At 33.4% G+C, this 20,937-nt stretch overlaps 2 long non-coding RNA genes across 2 annotated transcripts; both read left to right on the top strand.

Annotated features, from left to right (window-relative positions):
* Positions 1–14,125: 14,125 nt before the first annotated feature.
* On the top strand, positions 14,126–14,744 carry LOC125058494. Its single transcript, XR_007118423.1, has 2 exons — positions 14,126–14,467; positions 14,564–14,744. It is a non-coding gene; the product is annotated as an uncharacterized LOC125058494 (long non-coding RNA).
* A 1,012-nt stretch (positions 14,745–15,756) lies between these two features.
* On the top strand, positions 15,757–16,235 carry LOC125058484. Its single transcript, XR_007118412.1, has 2 exons — positions 15,757–15,952; positions 16,031–16,235. It is a non-coding gene; the product is annotated as an uncharacterized LOC125058484 (long non-coding RNA).
* Positions 16,236–20,937: the final 4,702 nt, after the last annotated feature.

Here is a 20,937-nt window from a genome sequence, read left to right as displayed (position 1 = left end):
AGGTTTCTATTATATTACATACGTTGTAGTAAACTATTCAAGGGAAACGGTAGGAGAACACCAGTCATGGCGACCACCATGCTTTTATTGGTGGTTATGCCATTAAATTGTAGCTTATGTGAAACGTTGGTACTTTCACCACAGCGCCATCTATCTAATAATAAACAAATATTTTGAAATAAAATAATATTGCGGGTATAAATTGAGATGTAAGCTATCCTATCTTTTAAGTTAGATCAAACTACACACGGTGTGCAAATTTACTTGAAATCGGTTCAGTAGTTTAGGAGCCCATAGCGGACAAACAACGTGACGCCTAATTTATATTTATTAAGATTTGCTATTAGATGTCGCAGCCAACTACCTTAATAAGCTGTTTTAATAACGGCCTAGTCTTTTAACAAAACAGTGCCGTTTAACTAGCAGCCAGAAAGATATTCAGTCAAAATATATATCCAACTAGCTGACCGGGCAAACGTCGTTTTGCCATGTATATCATTTATAATAAAAAATAGGGGTTGATCGTAGAGGGGTGAAAATTGAGGATTGTATGTATTTTTGTATGTTGTATCATAAAAAAATAGAAATTAAAAATTTTGTCTAAAAAATAAATATAAAAAATTAGGGGTGGACTACCCCTAACATTTAGAGGGATGAAAAATAGATGTTGGCCGATTCTCATAGATACCGGATAAGCACAAAAAATTTCATCAAAATCGGTCAAGCCGTTTCGGAGGAGTATGGCAACGAAAACTGTGACACGAGAATTTTATATATTAGATTATTTATTTTATTTACTATAAGTCCAGCAGAAAAACTGTGATAGGAACATTCGTTATCGTATTTCAGATCCATTCTAAAATATATTCTATTGTGGATTAAATCGAATCATTATCGAAGCGTAAAGGTATAAGTTATAATGTAAAAAATAATTCTTCCCAGGTGATGTTTGCAAATATATAAAGTGAAATGGGTTTTGAGATGTCTAATTAAAAAAATTACCGCCATTGTCAGCGTAACAGGTCCCAATCAGGAGAGCCAGTAACAGATGTAGTCTGAAACGAAAAACATATATAAATTTTCTTGAGCATCATATTATACATACACATACATATTTCGCCGTTTTGTAAGGTGAAAATGGGCGGCTATTTCAATCTTGACGCAACTGGCCAACTCACACATATTTAAAATTGCCCATTTTATAGTCTCGGTCTTCGAGAGATCTTGGGCTCAAAAGGATTCACGTTTTTTTGACGTGATAACGTCTTTAAAATCGTTTTAGTCTGGTGACATGTTCAGAAACTTGTGTCACACCAAAACCTCACGAGCGCGATCGCAGGTATAACGAGAGAGAGACGGACCGATATCCCGTCTCATCTCGAGCGCTGCCAGTCATTCCGTGAATGTATGAAGAAAAATGTATATCATAGTCGAATAAGTAAACTTGTCATTTTACACCCGAAATTTATCATCAAAAGTGTGAATAAAACGATAGATGTAATTTAAAATTTGAAAAAATTGTTGTCTTTATTAATTCCTTACTTCCCAAAAACTTATATCACCAATAAGACGTTATCACGTAAACATCTCGATCGTAAACCTACTTTACAAACAACCAATATTTTTTTGTGATTAATGAACAACATAGTGCAACACAGACAAACATACTTGTATATCTATATATAAAATTCACGTTGTAACTCTCCCGAAACTGCTTGGTCGATTTTTATGTACGTTCGGTAGGGCTGAATTTCAAACTATTTTTTACCCCTAAGTTATAAATACGCCTTTTTGAGAATTTTTTTACACGAAATTATTCACAATGGTATAATGCTTAGTATTGACCCGTAAGTCAAAATATCTCAACGTGTGAGATATTTAAAAAAAACTTTATTTAAAAGATTACACTTTTTATTTTAGAAATACACAAATTATTTAAGATATAAAAGATTACACTTTAAAGATATACAAATTACTTAAGATTATCTAGAGCCTAGTGCTAGGTGGTGATGTGAATAATCAGTTGTCACGAGTCTTCTGCTTATATACAAAAGATGCGGCGTCCGCGGGGTAGGATGCCGGTGGTCACTGGTGTCGTCTTAGGAATGCAGACTTAATGACTTATTGTTTATTAATGAGCCTTTGTTCTTAATGACTTATTGTTTCATTCCAGGGTGTCATTGCTCGGAGTTGTTTATCTTTATGAGAGGTATCAGGGTTCTCCATAACTAGATCATTGTTATTTCTTTTAAAAAGAACCCTAGTGACTTGGGTGGCTTCACTCTCCCCTTCCAAATTCGAAGTCCTAGGTTTCCAAACCTTGGATCTGAGAATTTTAACAAAAATTATAATGACAATTATTATAGTTATAACACTGATCCAACTATATTGAATAATTTCATGTTGTCTGTGTTCACTAAAAGAATCTATAGTTTTTAGTTGCTTCAGCTTAGACTTGATTTTTGTAGTGTCATATACAATGTCTATTTCTGATGCAGTTTCTATCATTGGAATATCAATATTAGCAATTATCATTTTGTCTTTTGACTCTGTGGTTTTGAACATTTTTATACCAGAAATATTTAATTCACAGTTTTCACCGTACAAAATGTTTGATCCTTTTGTCCATAAAGTTTCTTGGTGATTATTACAATTTGCACTTACTTCTGTAGTTTTATTAAAAAACATGTATATAGCTTTTGGTGAAATTTGAAATACTTCTTGAACTGGGCATTTTATTGGAACAGCTTGACATTTGTCACTTTCTTTCTTGTTTAGTATTTCTGACTCACAAGTATTGATTTTAATTAAATTTCCTTTACATATCTGAAAATCCAAATTTCGGCAGTCCTCTACTTCATAGATTTCTTCATCGTTGTATGCTAAAGTAACCTTTTGCATTATAGGATAGGTACAGGTGGGATTATTTTGGATAATGGGAACAATTTTCCTTGACTTATAAACTTGAATCTTAACTAATGGTATATTAATAACAAAGTATATTATCTGATTTATAATTCGACTATTTACTGTTATAAAAGATTCTATATCATTTATATTATTAGATAACATTACTTCTTTGGGTATACTACTTATAGTATCCTGTAAAATATGAGATTGTAAAATGCTATAATGAAACATATTATGTTCTGCAAAAGTGATCGCAGTACTAAGTCTCTCAGATACATCTTGTAAAGTTTGAGCCTGTAATAATAAGGAAATCGCTACTTTTTGTTGTATTTTAGAATTAAATACTCCTTGAAATTGTTGATTAATTTGCTCTTGAATTAAGGTTATATTAGCAATTTGCTTATTATATTCTTCTAATGTATCGTCCGTTACAGATATTTGTTTATTATATGCTACTCGTAGAGTTTCTAAATCTTTTTGAATACTATCTAAATCGTCTTGGTCTAAATTACCAGTAATAGATTTGATTACAGATCCTAATCCATTAATTAATCCACGCTTTACACGACTATTACTTTGTATATTCAAATGTTTACAAATTTCCCTGATGTGTTCTAAAATAATATCGATTCTCTGATATACATGCTTAACTTCATCAGACTTAAATCTAGTGAGAGCATTTTTCATAGAATTTTCAATACTATCTAGGTTATTCTTTATAGGTTTAATATCTAATTTATGAATAATCGCCCACCGTCCTTCTAGTAATCGGGTTGGTTTAGATTCTATTAAAATTACATTTTCTGATGGAGTTAATTTTCTGAACTTGAATGCTGTGACGAAGAAGATGAGTCTGGAACAATATTTAGTTCTTCAACATGATATGATCGACCATTACTCAATTTATACTTATTATGTGGCTCTACACTGACTATAGTGAATGGACCTAAAAATCTAGGTTTAGTTTTATGCCGATCTGCCATGCTATTTTTTAAATAAGCGACATTACCTACTTTATAAATTTTAGGGGTTTTAATTTTCTTATTAATTCGTTCATTTCTAACTTCTTTTCCTCGTTTTAATAATTCATGAACATTTTTATTTAAATTTTTTGAAAATTCCCGCTGTTGAGCTGTATAATTTTGTATAACTACTTTGAGATTATCAAAGCTACGCAATTTTGCTTTCCTTCCAAAATGAACTTCAAATGGTGTCATATTTATGGAGCTATGCACCGTGTTATTGTAGGAATGTGTTATTAAATTAATTTTTTGATTTTTTTCTAGATCAGAATCTCTTTGTAAACGATAAAGTTCTTGAATAGTATTATGCAGTCTTTCTACATCTGAGTTAGATTTATGATGTTGAGGTGTAGTTGTATAATCTTTAATGTTATAAGTTTTAAAAAGTTCTTGCATGATAATACTACACAATGATTGTTCACCATCATGAATAATTTTATTAGGTGTACCTATTAACGCAAAAATTTCTGCTATAGTGTCGTATACTCTACTTTTTTCGGATGGTTTGACTATAGCGTACTTTGAAAATTTATCTATAACTGTAAGATACCATTGTCCTTCTAAAGACATGAAGTCAATGTGCCATATATCCATAGGCTCATAAGGAGTCTCTGTTTCTAAAGATAAAGATACATTAGGATGTCTGTTATATTTTTCCTTTTTACATGTTTCACAATTTAAAATATATTTCTTTATTTGTTTACGCATATTTTCCCAATAATATTTGTCTCGTAACTGTTTATACACACTTTCTATACCAGCATGTCTATGTTCAAACAAATGATATTCTCTAATTAATGTTAATTGTTCTTCCTTGTCATCTATTTCAATTAAATTTCTTGTATACCTAACTGGCTTAAATTTATTATGATCAAAATACTTCCTATAAACTTCTGTAACTTTATAATATAATTCTTCATTAGGTATGATAAAAGCATATTTATCTTTACTTAAATATTCTAACATAAATTCTTTTATGATTTGTTCTTCATTATTAGGTGGAATATAAAAATACCACATACCTCTTTCATAATTTGCTTTTTTGTACGGAGCAACTTCAAACACTACACGTCTTAACCGTTTGGGTGGATAACTATTAATAATTGGTATGCCTCCATCGCTATTCTCTTGACAAGAGTGTATTGTGTTATTCAATGACCTATTGTCTTTATCTGATATCCAAGAATTAGTGTCTGTATTCACTGGTGTAGTATTTAATGATCTATTGTCATCGTCATGTTGTACAGCTAATGAGTCTTCACTTGTGTGGTGTAATTGTATTCTACTTAAGGCATCTGCTACATAATTTTCTTTACCTTTAACGTGCTCTATTTTATAATCATAGTCTTGCAATTTTAACTTCCAACGAGTTAACCTTTGATTTGGTTCTTTTAATTTTGATAACCATATTAAGGCTTTATGATCTGTTTTTAATATAAATTTCCTTCCATAAATGTAAGGTCTAAAGTGTGTTACAGCCCATAAAATACCTAATAATTCTTTTTCTGTTGTATTATATTTTTGTTCAGTTTCACTCAGTGTTCGCGATGCATAAGCTATTGGATGATTATCCTGACTTAATAAAGCACCTAATGCAATATCAGAAGCGTCTGTAGTTATAACAAAGGTTTTATCAAAGTCGGGAAAAGCTAGAATAGGAGTATTACTCAATAAATGTTTACATTTTTCAAATGCTTCTATATATTTCTTATCTGTAATATCTATAATAGCGTTTTTCTTAGTAACTTCCGTAAGTGGTTTTATAATTTTACTTAAATTAGGAACAAATTTTCTATAATATCCTATCAATCCTAAAAATCCTCTAACTTGTTTTAATGTTTTTGGTATAGGGAATTTTTGAATGACCTCGATTTTAGACTGATTTGGTTTTAAGCCATCTTTATTTAAAATATGTCCTAAGAATTCAATTTCTTCTTTCATAAAAACGCATTTGTTTTGGTTTAACTTTAAATTAACTTTTCGTAACGCTTCAAAAACTTGTTGTAGTTTATTTATATGATCCTGTTCATTTTTTGAATAGACTATAATGTCGTCTAAATAAACTAAACAGATATTATGTGAGATCTCATTTCTTAATACATTATTCATCATTCTTTGAAAAGTTGCTGGTGCATTTTTTAAACCAAATGGCATTCTAAGAAACTCATAATGACCGTTAGGTGTACTAAACGCTGTCTTCTCAATAGAGTTATTTTCCATTAATATTTGGTGGTATCCTGAAGTTAAATCTAATGTTGTAAAATAATTATTACCTTGTAATTTTGAAAATAATTCTTCTATATTTGGCAAAGGAAATTTATCGGATTTAGTTCCTTCATTTAATCGCCTATAATCTATTACCATTCTCCATTTCCTAACACCTGATTGATCCATTTTTTTAGGAACTAAATGAACCGGAGATGACCATGGAGATTCGGACGGTCTTATTATGTTTTCGTCTAATAATTTACGAATTTGACTATCCACTTCTTGTTGTTGAGTTTGTGGTAACCTAAATGGTCGTTGATAAATAGGTTCCTCATTTATTAACGTAATTTTATGACGTATTGAAGTTGTTGCGCTATTTGTTACGTCTTCGGTAAACAAATCACTATACGTTTTACATAAATCTTTAATATTTAATAAGTTGTCATCAGACATATGAAAAATCAATAATTCATTTTCTGGTAAAATTAATTTTCTTTCCCTTAAATCAATTAATGCTTCTATCTGCTCTATCATGTCGGTACCCATTAAAATATCATATTTGTCACTAAAATTAAATACGTAAAATTTCATATTACCCTTATCTACATCGCCAAAATATTTTGTCCAAAATGGTGTTTCAATTAAACCATCGTGATGTGTTACACCATGAGAAGTTCGCACCGTGAATTTCTCTGGTTTATAATATTCACTAAAGTTTTCCGAAGCCTTTTTTGTAATAAAAGAACGTTGACTACCGGTATCTATCAAAATTTTTAACTTTGGGTTATTAGTTTCAAAATATGGTAAATATGATTTAACATGATTAAATTCTATGATTTTTTTATTACTTTTTCTTCCGATTGAAAATTTTCTTCATTAATAACCTCTGAGGATTCATCAATAATTGCTTCCTGACTATATTCCTCGTATTCATGAGGGTATCCATAATATTCATCCTCCCCCATATTTTCCTCATGGAAGAAAACTTCTTCCGCTACCATACCTTTCCCTAAATTTATTTGCCCCGGTCTAAGGTGAGGAGCCGTTCGCATTGACACATCAGTCGTCTCATTTGGTAACCGATTTTGTTGAAACTTTTGATTAGGATAATGTTGTTGTTGACCCCTAAAGTAGTCATGTTTAGGTTTTGTAAATACATTATTTGGATTCGGTATCCAAGCGTTATTTGGTTTGTTTGAATGCATTCTTTGATTAATTGACCTTTGTGTTGGTGGATAAACATGTCTCGAATGTTGTTGCGGTATGTTATACGATCGCGGATACTGGTAACTAGGTCCCGCTACATTATACATCGGATAGTGTGGTTTAATATAATTTTGTATAATCTTTGGTGGAGGTAAAATTTGCGAAAATTTTTGTTTTATATTATCAAATCTTCCCTCTGCTTCAAAATTTAATACCCGATTTACAGATTCTGTAAAACTACAATTTGAAATAAAGTTTTGATCATGATATGGAAGATTATTACGCAAAGTATTTTGTGCTACATTAACATATGGTATCATCATATCTTCTACCCTATTCCTATCTCTATAAGTATCCATTAACTTACTTTTCATATAAAATAATTTTTGTTTTAACTCAAAAATTAATTCACTATATGTATTTTTTCGTTTTAAATTTACTATTTCTATTAATAATGTATTAAGTTCACGATTATCACCACATTCGCTTTTTAATATTTCCTCTATGTTTGCCCATTTTAATTCATGGTCCATCATACTCACGGCTGCGGCTGCTTTGCCTTCTAACTTACTTATAAGTAACATAGTAGTATCTGGGGACTCACCTCCCACGCGCATTAACCATTGTTTTGCTCTGTTTAAATAGTTATATAATCTGTTTGGGTCACCATTATAAGATGGGACGTATGCTAATAAAGTTTTAGGATCCATTATTTCTGAACCTTCTTTTGTTTGTATACTTAAAAAATCTAATGAACTTGGAACACTATGGAGCAAGTTAGTATTACTATCTAATGAACTTGACACACTATGGAGCAAGTTGGTATTGCCCTCACTACTAGAAGGAGGGTGATTCACACCACAATCACTAACACTTACTCTATTATATACAAAAGTCGGAGGTTTGAGAAAGAAAGGAATTTTGGCGGGATTTAAAATGCAAAGGTACTTACAGAAGACCTTGTAGTAGTTCCCGGAACATGTCCTTCTTCACTTTTCCTCTTGATATTTTGACTTATTTATTTCTTGTGTTACCCAGCGTTTTGTTTTTAAGAAAACTTCGTAATTCCTTGGTCGTTGAAATCAACTGGATCGATGATCGTGTTGTTAAATTATTTATTTGTTATGCGACGAGAAATTACGTTGCTGGGCCCCACGTTGGGCGCCAGTCAAAATATCTCAACGTGTGAGATATTTAAAAAAAACTTTATTTAAAAGATTACACTTTTTATTTTAGAAATACACAAATTATTTAAGATATAAAAGATTACACTTTAAAGATATACAAATTACTTAAGATTATCTAGAGCCTAGTGCTAGGTGGTGATGTGAATAATCAGTTGTCACGAGTCTTCTGCTTATATACAAAAGATGCGGCGTCCGCGGGGTAGGATGCCGGTGGTCACTGGTGTCGTCTTAGGAATGCAGACTTAATGACTTATTGTTTATTAATGAGCCTTTGTTCTTAATGACTTATTGTTTCATTCCAGGGTGTCATTGCTCGGAGTTGTTTATCTTTATGAGAGGTATCAGGGTTCTCCATAACTAGATCATTGTTATTTCTTTTAAAAAGAACCCTAGTGACTTGGGTGGCTTCACTCGTATTCAAAAATATTTTTTAACCCTAAACATGTTTCACGACGATTTCCTTCACATTACGAGAACATAGACAAATCTATTGCAAATCACTTTAGTAAAGACTAAAACTGATAATCTACTGTTAAAATAAAAAAAATACTCACTTCATATTAATTAAATCACGCACAAGTCCACTTCAATCAAGATACAAACGCAAACTATTTAAATATTTGATATCCAAACGTTGTCATATAATATATATAAAAATACATACTAGCTTCGGCTCCTGGGTTTAAATATTAATAACAATAATACCTCGATATACGAGTGTTTTGAGATATTTTGATTTGAGAGCAAGATTTGTGATACGAGGAATCACACTAACAGTATCTCCCACCTCAGACTGGACATCAATTTGTTTGCTTTCGAAGCATTGTGAGTAAGTTAGGTTCGCGTTTTGTGCTTTTTTTACTTTTACAAAACAGTATCACATTTTTTTTTTATATAGAACGGGGGGCAAACGGGCAGGAGGCTCACCTGATGTTAAGTGATACCGCCGCCCAAGGACACTCTCAATGCCAGAGGGCTCGCGAGTGCGTTGCCGGCCTTTTAAGAATTGGTACGCTCTTTTCTTGATGGTACGCAAAGGACCCTAAGTCGAATTGGTTCGGAAATACTTCAGTGGGCAGCTGGTTCCACATAGTGGTGGTGCGCGGCAAAAACTGCCTTGAAAAACGCTCAGTTGTGGAACGGCGGACGTCGAGGTGATACGGGTGGAATTTCGTATTCTGTCTCGACGTCCGATTATGAAACTCAGCTGTAGGTAATAATCCGAACAACTCCTCTGAACACTCTCCATAGTCCGCAGATGTCTATTGAATTAAAGCGTGAATTCATTTTCTTATTCACAAACAACTGAGTTGGTGTTTTGGGTGCTGGAACTTGGAAAGATACGAAACGAATTAAACTTGTATGTCGAGGTACCACTGTATGTCATACATGCAATTAAAGCTATCTTATATTCTTCATAGTATAGCTTAATAAAGGCCGATTTATGGGGACCAATGGTCATGAGTCTTAGGGTGTGGTATCACAAATTCTTAATTGACCTCACAAACTTGCTTTTTAAATTTAAAGATTCTGTTTAAAATCGATCCAGACCAGCCCTGCGATTCTGTAACTCACTTTTCAAACTCACACTCATTTTCGCATCGGCGGTCGCTCTCCAATCAGTAGTGAAGCAGTCATTTTATGATTTGGCATTCTGAAAAGGTGGGAGCTAGTAGTTTATTGTTTATCAGAATGCCAAATCATAAAATGACTGCTTCACGACTGATTGGAGAGCGACCGCCGATGCGAAAACCGCTGTGTGAGTTCGAAAAGTGAGTTACAGAATCGCAGGGCAGACTAGTACATTTTACACACATACTAAGCTTTTTTTTCTTTCGGTTTTATGCGGGTTACCTCCCTAGTGGGTGGATTCTGATTTAAGGCGCAGAATGTTCGCCTTTTGCCCTGCATCCTCAGCTGCAGCTGTATGTAGTGGGCACGCGAAAGCGTGGCTGCAGCAGGTCCCAGGTTGGACGACTAGGACGTGGATGACTCGGATTGGCCGGGGTTCTGCTTACACTAGTGTGTAGTGAACACAGCAGATGGTTATATTGGGCTTTTTCTAGGCTGACTCACTCCATCAGCGATTCCCACCAACACCATCCCCAACTTCCCACCCCAATTGAAATTTGGTTTGAAATACGAGGCTCAAGACCGAACGCGATGGTGACTCACTGTGTACGCCCTTTTTTTTTTTTTTTTAAAGACAATTCACACCAATTGACCTATTCCCATGCTAAGCTGGTGAAGCTTGTGTTATGGGTAACGGCGACTAGGCAACGGATATACATACATATTATAGATAGATATACATATAAATACATATTTAAACACCCAAGACCTAAGAACAACACCAAATGCTCATCACATCGATGTTCGCCTCAGCCGGGGATCGCAGTCAGGGGTACTAACCACTAGTCCAATGAGTCGTCAAAGCCCTCTGCCCCATCTAGGGGTTATAGGACATTAAGTCAAGTTAAGTCAAGCTTTGCCTCTGTAATCCCTCCCACACCGTCCCCAAAGGCACAAATTCTACATCCGTCCTTATGTTTTATACATAACTAGCAAACTCGGCGAACTCCGTTTCGCCACCAGATGGCTTCGTTTTATGTAACATTTCGTTTGGTGATCCCGCTTTTCTGTTGAAATTCTGCTGAATTTTCTTTGCTATAAACCTCACGGAGCCCGAGACCTTTCCAACGAATGCAAAACCGTGGAAATCGGTTCGTGCGTTCTGGAGTATAGCGTTAGGAAGGAAAACCCGACTTATTTTTATATAGTAGATTTGACGACAATAATTCGATAAAAAATTACAGCATATTGCATACAACAGAATAATCTATAATATTTTGATATCAATTTAAAAGTTTAAGTAAAATAACATACGAACAGTATAATAATATGTACATTAGAGATTAGAATTTCTGGGGAATCGCAAAAGATAAGGTTTTAATAAACAATTAAAAATCCAAGACACTTATCTCGTATTTCGAATCCCGCTGTCAATTGACCGTGTCATCATCCAGTGCTGATATCATATCTATGGTTATAGTTCTAGGAATGACGGCCGGATTTAGGCGGAGGCCGAAGGGCAACCACAGCCCCGGAGCCTCCACAAAAGAGACTTAAAGGAGGTTACAACGTTTTTAATAAGAGGCTTTTTGAAAGTGAGATCTGCTATATTAATTTTTTTATTTTATATATTATCTCTAACATGTTAGAATAAGGACAATCAGATACTTAAGAAAATATGTTAGAAAAAGGATATGACATGAGAACATCATTAGGCACAGCGCTAAACAGATCCATGCTATTTCCTCACAATCGACTGAGTTGCCATTTATATCCCTCCCATTTAAGATCACATATTTATAGTTTGTAAGTCAAAAGTCAAAAATCATTTATTCATGCAGGTAACACAATGTACACTTATGAACGTAAAAAAAAATATACATTAAATGCTTCTAATTTCACATTGCCAGTTCTCAAATCAAGGGCGTAGAACGGAAGAGAAGAACTGGCAAACTCTCCGCCACTCTTTTTAATCGCCAAGTTTTTTGTGTGTGCCACACTTTTTTTAGTATTATTTAGAACGTTGAAGCTGTGGATGGTATTTTCATATTGATATGAAATAGAAACCTTATATAGAACGCTTTTATTACGTCATCAATTCATATAGGTAAATACACGTATATAAGAAAATTATGGAAAATGCTTTAAATTAATGCCGAAGAACGGACGAGTAGAACTGGCTAATAGTGTCCAATAATGCAAAAGTCCAATGTCATTCTATAAAGCACCAAGTTTTTGAAGTGAAAACTTCTTTAGCATCATTGTGATTTGAAAGTTGATAAAATGAAAAAGCGACAGTAAATAGGGACAGATACATAAGTTCATAGCGTAGACGGACTATGGTATAGACCAGGCATCAGCGTACAGCGTGTGAGATAGCGAATGATCGACATATGTCGTATTTACAGTTTTAATTCATTGAAGATTGCTTATTATTGCCCAAAATACACATTCGAATTAATAATTCTTGAACAAAGTTACTGAGTCGTGACAAAATAAGCTACTTACCGATGAAAGGTTATGTTTGGTTCTTTACGTTCACTATAGCTTTTACAGCCAATTTACAATTATGCAACAATTCACCATGACACTTTAAATACACCTCTTATAAGGATAAAGTCTTAAAATATGGGTATGACTTGGTTTTCACAGATTTATCAGCAAGCGGTGAAAACTTGTTTACCACCAAGGACTCGGTGGTAAACAAATAAAACCCGATACGCAAATAGAGACAGAAAAACGGATACTCTGTTTCGCTCGCACTTAAGTATTTCACGTTAATGCCTTCTCTCTTTAGTTATTATTGTTATTTTAGAAGCTCATCTAGTTCTATACTCTATCAACGGTTCATAGGATTTTACGTAGGAGACAGTGAGATTACATCAGGAAACATTATACAGTGTTGAAACTCTAAATTAATTTGTATTTGATCATTTTCTGAATTAAAAAAACATAGATGTGCAAGAGAATTAAATAAGAGATTAATTTAATACTATTATAAAATTAGATGAAATTTATTAATTTTATTTACACATTTATAAAACGAAATTCAATATATCATTAGTTTACGTGATATGCCTCACGATGTCTTCACGGTACAAGCAATAGTATTATGAAATACATAAAGACAGATATAACTAAATACTTATAATAATAAAATAATAAACATTAAAATAAATAACTACACTTAACATAAACTAAAATATATCATTAAAAGGAGTCCCTTTAGGCAAGGTTCCGAAGATACTGGCAGCGTTCCCCCTTGGAATTGCTAGACTAATTCTTTGTCCGAGGTAGCTGCCAGATCTTCGGTCTCCTGTGATGTCGACTAACCTTTTTGAAATTTCTTTAAAAAGCCTTAAAGCGCTAGGACCCCACGGACCAAGGGTCTCGACACCGTATGGGACAAAATCATATTCTGAGCCTAGACCCCTCTATTTGCATGCTTTATTTTTTTTCCGCCGCTTCACAAGCCGCACCAGCTCTGTAGTTGGTTCCATGTAGATGGGAAAGGACCAGCGTGTCTGAACAGGTTGCATCCCATACCAGTACCCGACCCATCTTCCATGGAATCAAACATATACCGTCCGGTCTTTTGCCATCGTCTCTTGCAATACCACTCGGCTCAAGTAGACTTGGCACGTTGACGGTGGCAAGGGAACGGCGTATGATATCGTTAAGTGCGGCATGTCTCGAGAAGCGCCCTGCACTTTTTTGGCATGAAAGGCCGTGATGTCCTAACTTGTCGACATCATTTTTACTTTAACTGACTAACTTTTCTTTAAATTATTTTACAAAATGTTTGTAAGGAGTTGCAAGCATTACATTATAAAATTAATTTTAAACATAATTAAAAATAACAGTTTGTATAAGATCTATAGTGAAAAATTTATAATCTGACGTGGTTTTGAAAATCTTTTCAAATTTCAAGCCATATTAAAGGTTAAAATTTAAAATTAATATATTAAAAATTCACACATTGAATCAAATTTGATATATCTAAGAAATCCAAATTCTGGGCTTTTACCAAAAAGATAACGTTGTAATAAACAATGATTTAACTGACGCTTATCTCGCGTTAGATATTCCGAAATGGCGGAGACTAAAGATATAAATGTCGCAGTAAAGTAGTTAAATCGCAGAAAGTTAATTGAAAATCTAGACAGTTTATTAAAGATCGATATTTAATCAGGTCGTTAGCATTTTAATTTAAATAAAGCAGCGTCGAAAACGTTTAACTATCTGTCTGACCGAAAGCCAGCGTTTTGATTAATAATGTAAAACAAGATGGCGGTCACGACAACAGCTGATTACTTTTAGAGTCTTTCTGTTGGCAAACGTTGTGCAACGTTGGTATGTTGTGTGAGTGGTTTTTTGTTTCAAATTATGGTCTTTGGTGAAATTGTAAACATGTTTTCGACTGCGCCATGATTATTTCATTTGTTATTGTTATTTCAGTGTGATCGTGAAGAACTGAGAGCTTGGAAATTCCGTGTTTTGTTTTATTGTAAATGGCTAGGTTAGGTTAGTAATAATGCTTAAAATGCCATTAATAAAGGTAAAACAAACCAAAAAAATTACCAAATATCTGCAGCAGAGCAGGTTTTATTTTTTCTAATTAAAGAAACATAAAACAAAAAGTATTTTAATTGACTATTCATTTTCCTAAATAATGAAATATTATTTAAAAAAATATATACGAAAGAATATACAATATATAAATAGGAAAATGGGTTGGGTGTTAAATACCACCTCACGTTTTTGACGATACTAATTATCTAGGAGTGTCCGGGGGACCTTCATTGGAACACCTCCAAGTGAGTTTTGCTCCGGAAACGCGTCTTAATATTTTTATAAAAAATTTAAAGTTTTGTGTAATGTATTAAAATTTGTAAACAATCCGCCATTTTCTACTTTTCTATTGGTTATAAGTGATGTGACGTTCACTTAAAAAAATCGTGTTTTTAATTTATCGATTGTTAATAATCGTTTTATTTATTTATCGATTATTTCCTCATTTTTGAAATTTAAAGTTATAGAATAATCAACATTGAAATTAACCTAATTTCGTGTTGATAGATTATAGGGTTCCGAAATTTTTTGAAATGATCGATACCTACTCGTCTGTATTTTCTAATTAGTACTTGTATTTCATTGTTTGCAACTTTCTATATTATTTAATTTTTACTAGAATAAAGTGTTTACTTTAATATCCAAAAAGTACCCAAAACCGAATCAGAGCACCCCACTATCCACGTGGTCTTGTCTGTCTTACCCCTAGAGTGTATATAAATAATCGGAGGCGCGGAGGAAGAGCCATATTATTCAAGCCTCCGCAACCTCGGCTTTTTGGTCGCCTTCGGCGACCAGCCTCAGCCGCTACAGCTTTCATAATGCCTGTGCTTTGGTACGCAAGGGTGGAGGGGCTGCATTTCCCGTAGCGCCGGAGCTGTCCACAAAAACAAATATTATTTAGATTGGTTAGGTTAGAGTTAGTATATGAATATTTGGTCGCCGAAGGCGACCAGGACGCCGAGAAGCCGAGGCTTGAATAAACAATTACTATTTAGATCGGAGCTGTCCACAAAAACAAATATTATTTAGATTGGTTAGGTTAGAGTTAGTATATGAATATTTGGTCGCCTAATTTTCAATTATTTTTAATATTAAAATCGAATACAAAAATCGATTTTCACTTTAAAAAAAATCGATTATTTTTCACATCCCTATTAATTTTATAAACTTAATCGGCCATTTTGAATGTGGTTTATGCTAGACTAGCGGTAATTAGTTTTACAGTGCAAAGTTTACTTTATAAATCCGTTTCTTTTTTATTTTCACGTGAAAGTGCGTTATTTTATTTGCATTTTTTGAAACTTGGCTTTACATACATAATCAACACTGATTTCTCGCGATCATTTTCAGATTTATAGTGATGGCGTCTACAAGTTTTACTCGTGAAAATGATTTTGAGGACGATGGGTCCGTTGTGAATCGTGACTTAAATAGTGAGGAAGTGATCACATTTTCCGGAGCAAAACTCACTTGGAGGTGTTCCAATGAAGGTCCTCCGAGACTCCTAAATAATTAGTATCGTCAAAAAAGTGCGATGGTATTCAAAACTGTTACCCCCTACTTACCCGGCAAATGTTTGTTTTGCCATGAATATTATTTCTAGGAAACATTATTTAATATATGTAATACAAATAACTTTCTACTATACTAAAAAATATTGATCGTAAAGGGGTGAAAATTAGGGGTTGTGTGTATTTTTGTATGCTGTATTATAAAAAAATAAAAACAAAATAAAATTTCTACAAAATAAAAATAAAACAATCTTTTTTAATTTTATTTTTAAAATATTAAAGGGAAACTGTACGAGAACACCAGTCATGGGGACCACCATGCTTCTTTGGTGGTTATGCCATCAAATTGTAGCATAGGTATGTGAAACGTTGGTACTTTCAACACAGCGCCATCTGTTAGACTTGTGACTGTCAAATATTATTTAATTGTAATAGTAGAACAAACCAGTGGCGATACAAGTCTTTATATGACGTCTTGGCTGGTCGCCATAGGTCTTAATTATTATATTTTATAGGTACATGTCACATGTTGAGGTTTAATACTTGCAAGTGTCCTCGCGATGTTTTGCGTGTTGATCCCACGAGAATTTAAGTGCGGGCTCCTATTTCACCATGCCAAGAGGACAAATCTTTGTTTTTTATTTATTTTATTATTATTAATTACTTAAGATGTCATGTGGAACATGGTGTAATGGTTGCAGCTACTTACCAACATTGTGTAAAACAAAATCTTGGCGATAAAAAGAGTGGCGTACAGTTTATTGTCAGTTCTTCTCTTCCGTTCTACGCCCTTGAATTGAGAACTGGCAGTTAATGTAAAATTAGAAGCATTTCATATATATTTATTTTTTGACGTTCATAAGTGTTCATTTTGTTTTGTTGAATAAATTATTTTGAATTTTCACCCGGTAATAAATTGCGCAGAATAAACAATCCTTTGGATTTGAACTGTGATTCGAACACACGACTTCAGGATAGCTTAAACTACTAGGCCAACACTGCTCACGATAATGGGTAAAAATATTGTTTGCTAAATTTTTTTATCGACTGATAACGATATTTCATTATTGTATAATGTTATATAGTGAATTAGTTTATAATAGACTTCTGGACAGTGCAGCAGTGTGTAAAATGAAGTGAGTAAATATTCATAATATTTTTAATTTCTTTGAAATTTTATAAACTTTTACAATTATTATATGTTGTTCAAACTGTTCTTCTGAAATAAGTTCAGTTGAGTCAATATTTTAAATTATTTTTAGAGTTATGTAGCATTCTAATGAGTGGAGAAATTATTGAAATTGCTCCTGTAATATTTGGATTTTGTTCGATAAAGAAAAATTGTCTTTTTAATAAGTATAGACTAATTTTATTTTGACATGTTCTGTTCGGATGATGTTGTCTAAATTTTTTTTGCACTGAAATTAATAAATTGATTTAAGTACTGGTATATTTGTCATGGAGCTGGCTGCTAATATTGCTTGCTATTTGATATAATTTCTTACCAAGCTAACCATTATATTTTTACGTCAATAATAATGCTAAATTATAATAATAAACGAAAAAGGGACAATTTCGAATATAAAACTTATGTCATGTCAAGTGAGTAGGTACTGTTGCAGGCTTTTAGATTAATTTAACATAGCTTAATTTATACTAATATTATGAAGAGGAAACATTTGTGTCTTTGTATGAATGTTTGTAATGATTTCACACAAATACTACTGGACTGATTTAAAAATTCTTTCACCATTAGGCAGCTGCATCTTTACTGACTTATAAATATATTTTTCATTTTGAAAAAAATAGGGTTCCCTAAAAAGATGCAATAATATAACCCAAGGTGTGAAAAAATTATCCATAATAAAATTTTTAATCGCGTGCGCTGTGTAAACTGTTGATGATAGAACAAAAAACAATACAGTATTATAGAACGTATCAATATCTACAAAAATAATGCTTTACCCATGGGCAATTGTATGTTGGCCTATCCCGAGTTGGAACTGCAAAACATGAAATTATTTTGCTGCCAAAACGAAACTAGGGCTAATGTTGTGTATAGTGAAGTACTAAGACAATGAAGTTCTACAAATAAATCTCTACTCTAATATTATAGAAGAAAGTTTTGCATTTTGAATTTTAGTTTTTATTTTTAACAATTTATTACAAATTCGTGGACTAATTAAAAAAATTCTTTCATTACATATTACATCAAGAATTCTTTAACATCTGTAGAGTATTTTTAAATATACTAATGTCGGTCTTTTTACGTAAATTATGTTACAAATTTAAAAATGTTTTAGATATACATATATTCATTATAAAGTAAAATCTGTATGTATAAATCTGAAAGAAAGTAATTAAAAACTAAGTAAAATACCACGCGAGTGAAACCGCGGGCATTGCTAGTAAAATAAATAAAAATGTGTTTATTAAAAAAAAATATGTAAGGTTTGGGAATCCTTTTCTAGATAGATTCTCTGTGTGTCTCCATTAAATGCTGTGATCCTGGTACCGTGCCTCTATCAGACAACCGTAGGCCCCTCCACCGGTGCGCTGGCTCCTCCCATTGTGCGCATACGCAAATCATCTTATGCAATACTGGAAGGGCGGTCGCCAATCAGGACAAGGACACCTGTTGCTAAGACTTCTATCTGTTTCAACGGATATTGAACCTTAGCTTTGAGAACCGCAGTACAAAATGAAAAAATCTTCTCCGACACAAGGAAATGTTCAGTTGGAACGCGATGCAGGTGATAGCTCAACACAGGAGAGCGATTACGTCAATACTAAATCGCGGCAAAAGCGAAGAGCTGCGCGCGACGAGAAGGACGAGTTCCTCGTTCTAAAAAACGAGTGGCTGCGGTCGTTCCAACGTGACCAAAATGCCAGGCTCGACAAATTGCAAGAACAACAGAACAGCCGGCTGGATGCCATGGAAGGTCGTATTGCCGAACTTTCCGCAAAATTGACAACAGCCAATAACACTAGCCAGGACATCGGAAAGTCAGTAGATTTTGTTTCCGAAAAGATCTTTGAGCTACAAGAAAAAATTGTCAGTTTTAAAAAGGATTGGACGGCATTGTCATCTCAAATAAGTGACCTGGAGGACAAACACGAAACCTTAGCTCGAGCTATGAACAAGACATGCATCGAAATCCGAAATGTTCCCAAACAATCACCGACCCCAACGAAGTCGGAGCTTTTCGATCTCATATTGAAACTTTGTTCTGGGCTTAGTATTGAGTTACACTCCGGTGATATAAGAGATGTTAGCCGTGTTACCAACAGGAAAGATAACATGAGTTGGAACCTCACCGTTGAACTGTCGAACACCCTCCTAAAGAACAACATTTTAAGTGCGACACGCAAGTATAACATTGAGAATAGATCTAACAAGCTGAACGCCAGCCATTTGGGACTAGGAGGTAACACACCTATATATGTATCAGAATATTTAACACCTAAAGCAAAGCGCCTCTATTTTCTTGCAAGGGAAATTGCGAAGTCAGAACAGTACGAGTACTGCTGGTCTGTTAATGGTTACGTATATCTTAGGAAGAAGAACGGCTTTCCTTACATTCTAATAAAAAATGAAGATCACCTTAACTCGCTAAACAAAGCATGACTAGTGTTAATTGTAGTTTTATGTTTTTTAATGTTCTTGTTTATATTTAAATTCCTCACTTTTTTAAAATTCTACACAAAGTTTAACACGTTCTACAAACAAATATCCTATACTGAACCACTCCACAGATACGACAGTACAATAACCAAACCACAAGACCAATATCACCCAATCCGTTACGCAATCTTTCACATATTTACGTACAATTTTAATGTTTTTCATGTCTTCTATTCTATATATTCTAAAATTCGATAATTTAAGTTTAATTCGAGATATTGATAATACAAATTTCATTACGAACCAATATTTGAATTATCCGGAAGACTGCAAAGTGTTTTTCGAATCCTCAAACCTCACTATTGTAACTCAAAACATCCGCAGCATTAATAAAAACTTTGATAGTTTTCTAGTGTTTCTTAGTAGGCTGCAATTTAATCCTGATTTAATTGTTTTGACTGAGTGTTGGATTGATGACAATTTTACTGGTATTCACATAGATGGGTATTTATGTACATTCTCCCATAAATTTATTAACAAATGCGACGGAATCGTAATTTTTTATAAAAATAACATTAACCTCAATATAACAGAACCAGCCTTTACAGATGCAAACTGTTTAGTTACTCATTTAAATAATAATGCTGTTATCATATCAATTTACAGATCACCTTCTTTTTACAATGTTGATAATTTTCTCGACTCTCTCGAAAACCTCATTTTATCGTACAATGGACACCCTATTTATATAGTTGGGGATCTTAATATCGACATTAAGGAGACGACCGACGATCACAGAGCTCATAAGTTTCTTGAGTTAGTGAACTTCTACGGTCTTATACAAGGTCATTTCTTACCAACCCGTGGTGGTAATTGTCTAGATCATGCACTCATAAGATCACATTTGCAATCACGCGTGGCTGTCTGCCCATCCCAAGTGAGTGATCATATGTCTGTTATTATAGGAATCGATCAGACCAAACACCTCAATAATTTAGTTAAAGCCTCCCCTATGATGAGTAAAGTTATAGACTACGACCAACTATATAAAGATTTAGCAGGGGTCGATTGGAGCTTTCTATATAACATCAAAAATATAAATGAAACAGTTGATGCTTTTA

Source organism: Pieris napi, chromosome 18 (assembly GCF_905475465.1).
Source record: "Pieris napi chromosome 18, ilPieNapi1.2, whole genome shotgun sequence".
Lineage (NCBI taxonomy): Eukaryota > Metazoa > Arthropoda > Insecta > Lepidoptera > Pieridae > Pieris > Pieris napi.
This window is presented reverse-complemented; position numbering and strand designations above follow the sequence as displayed.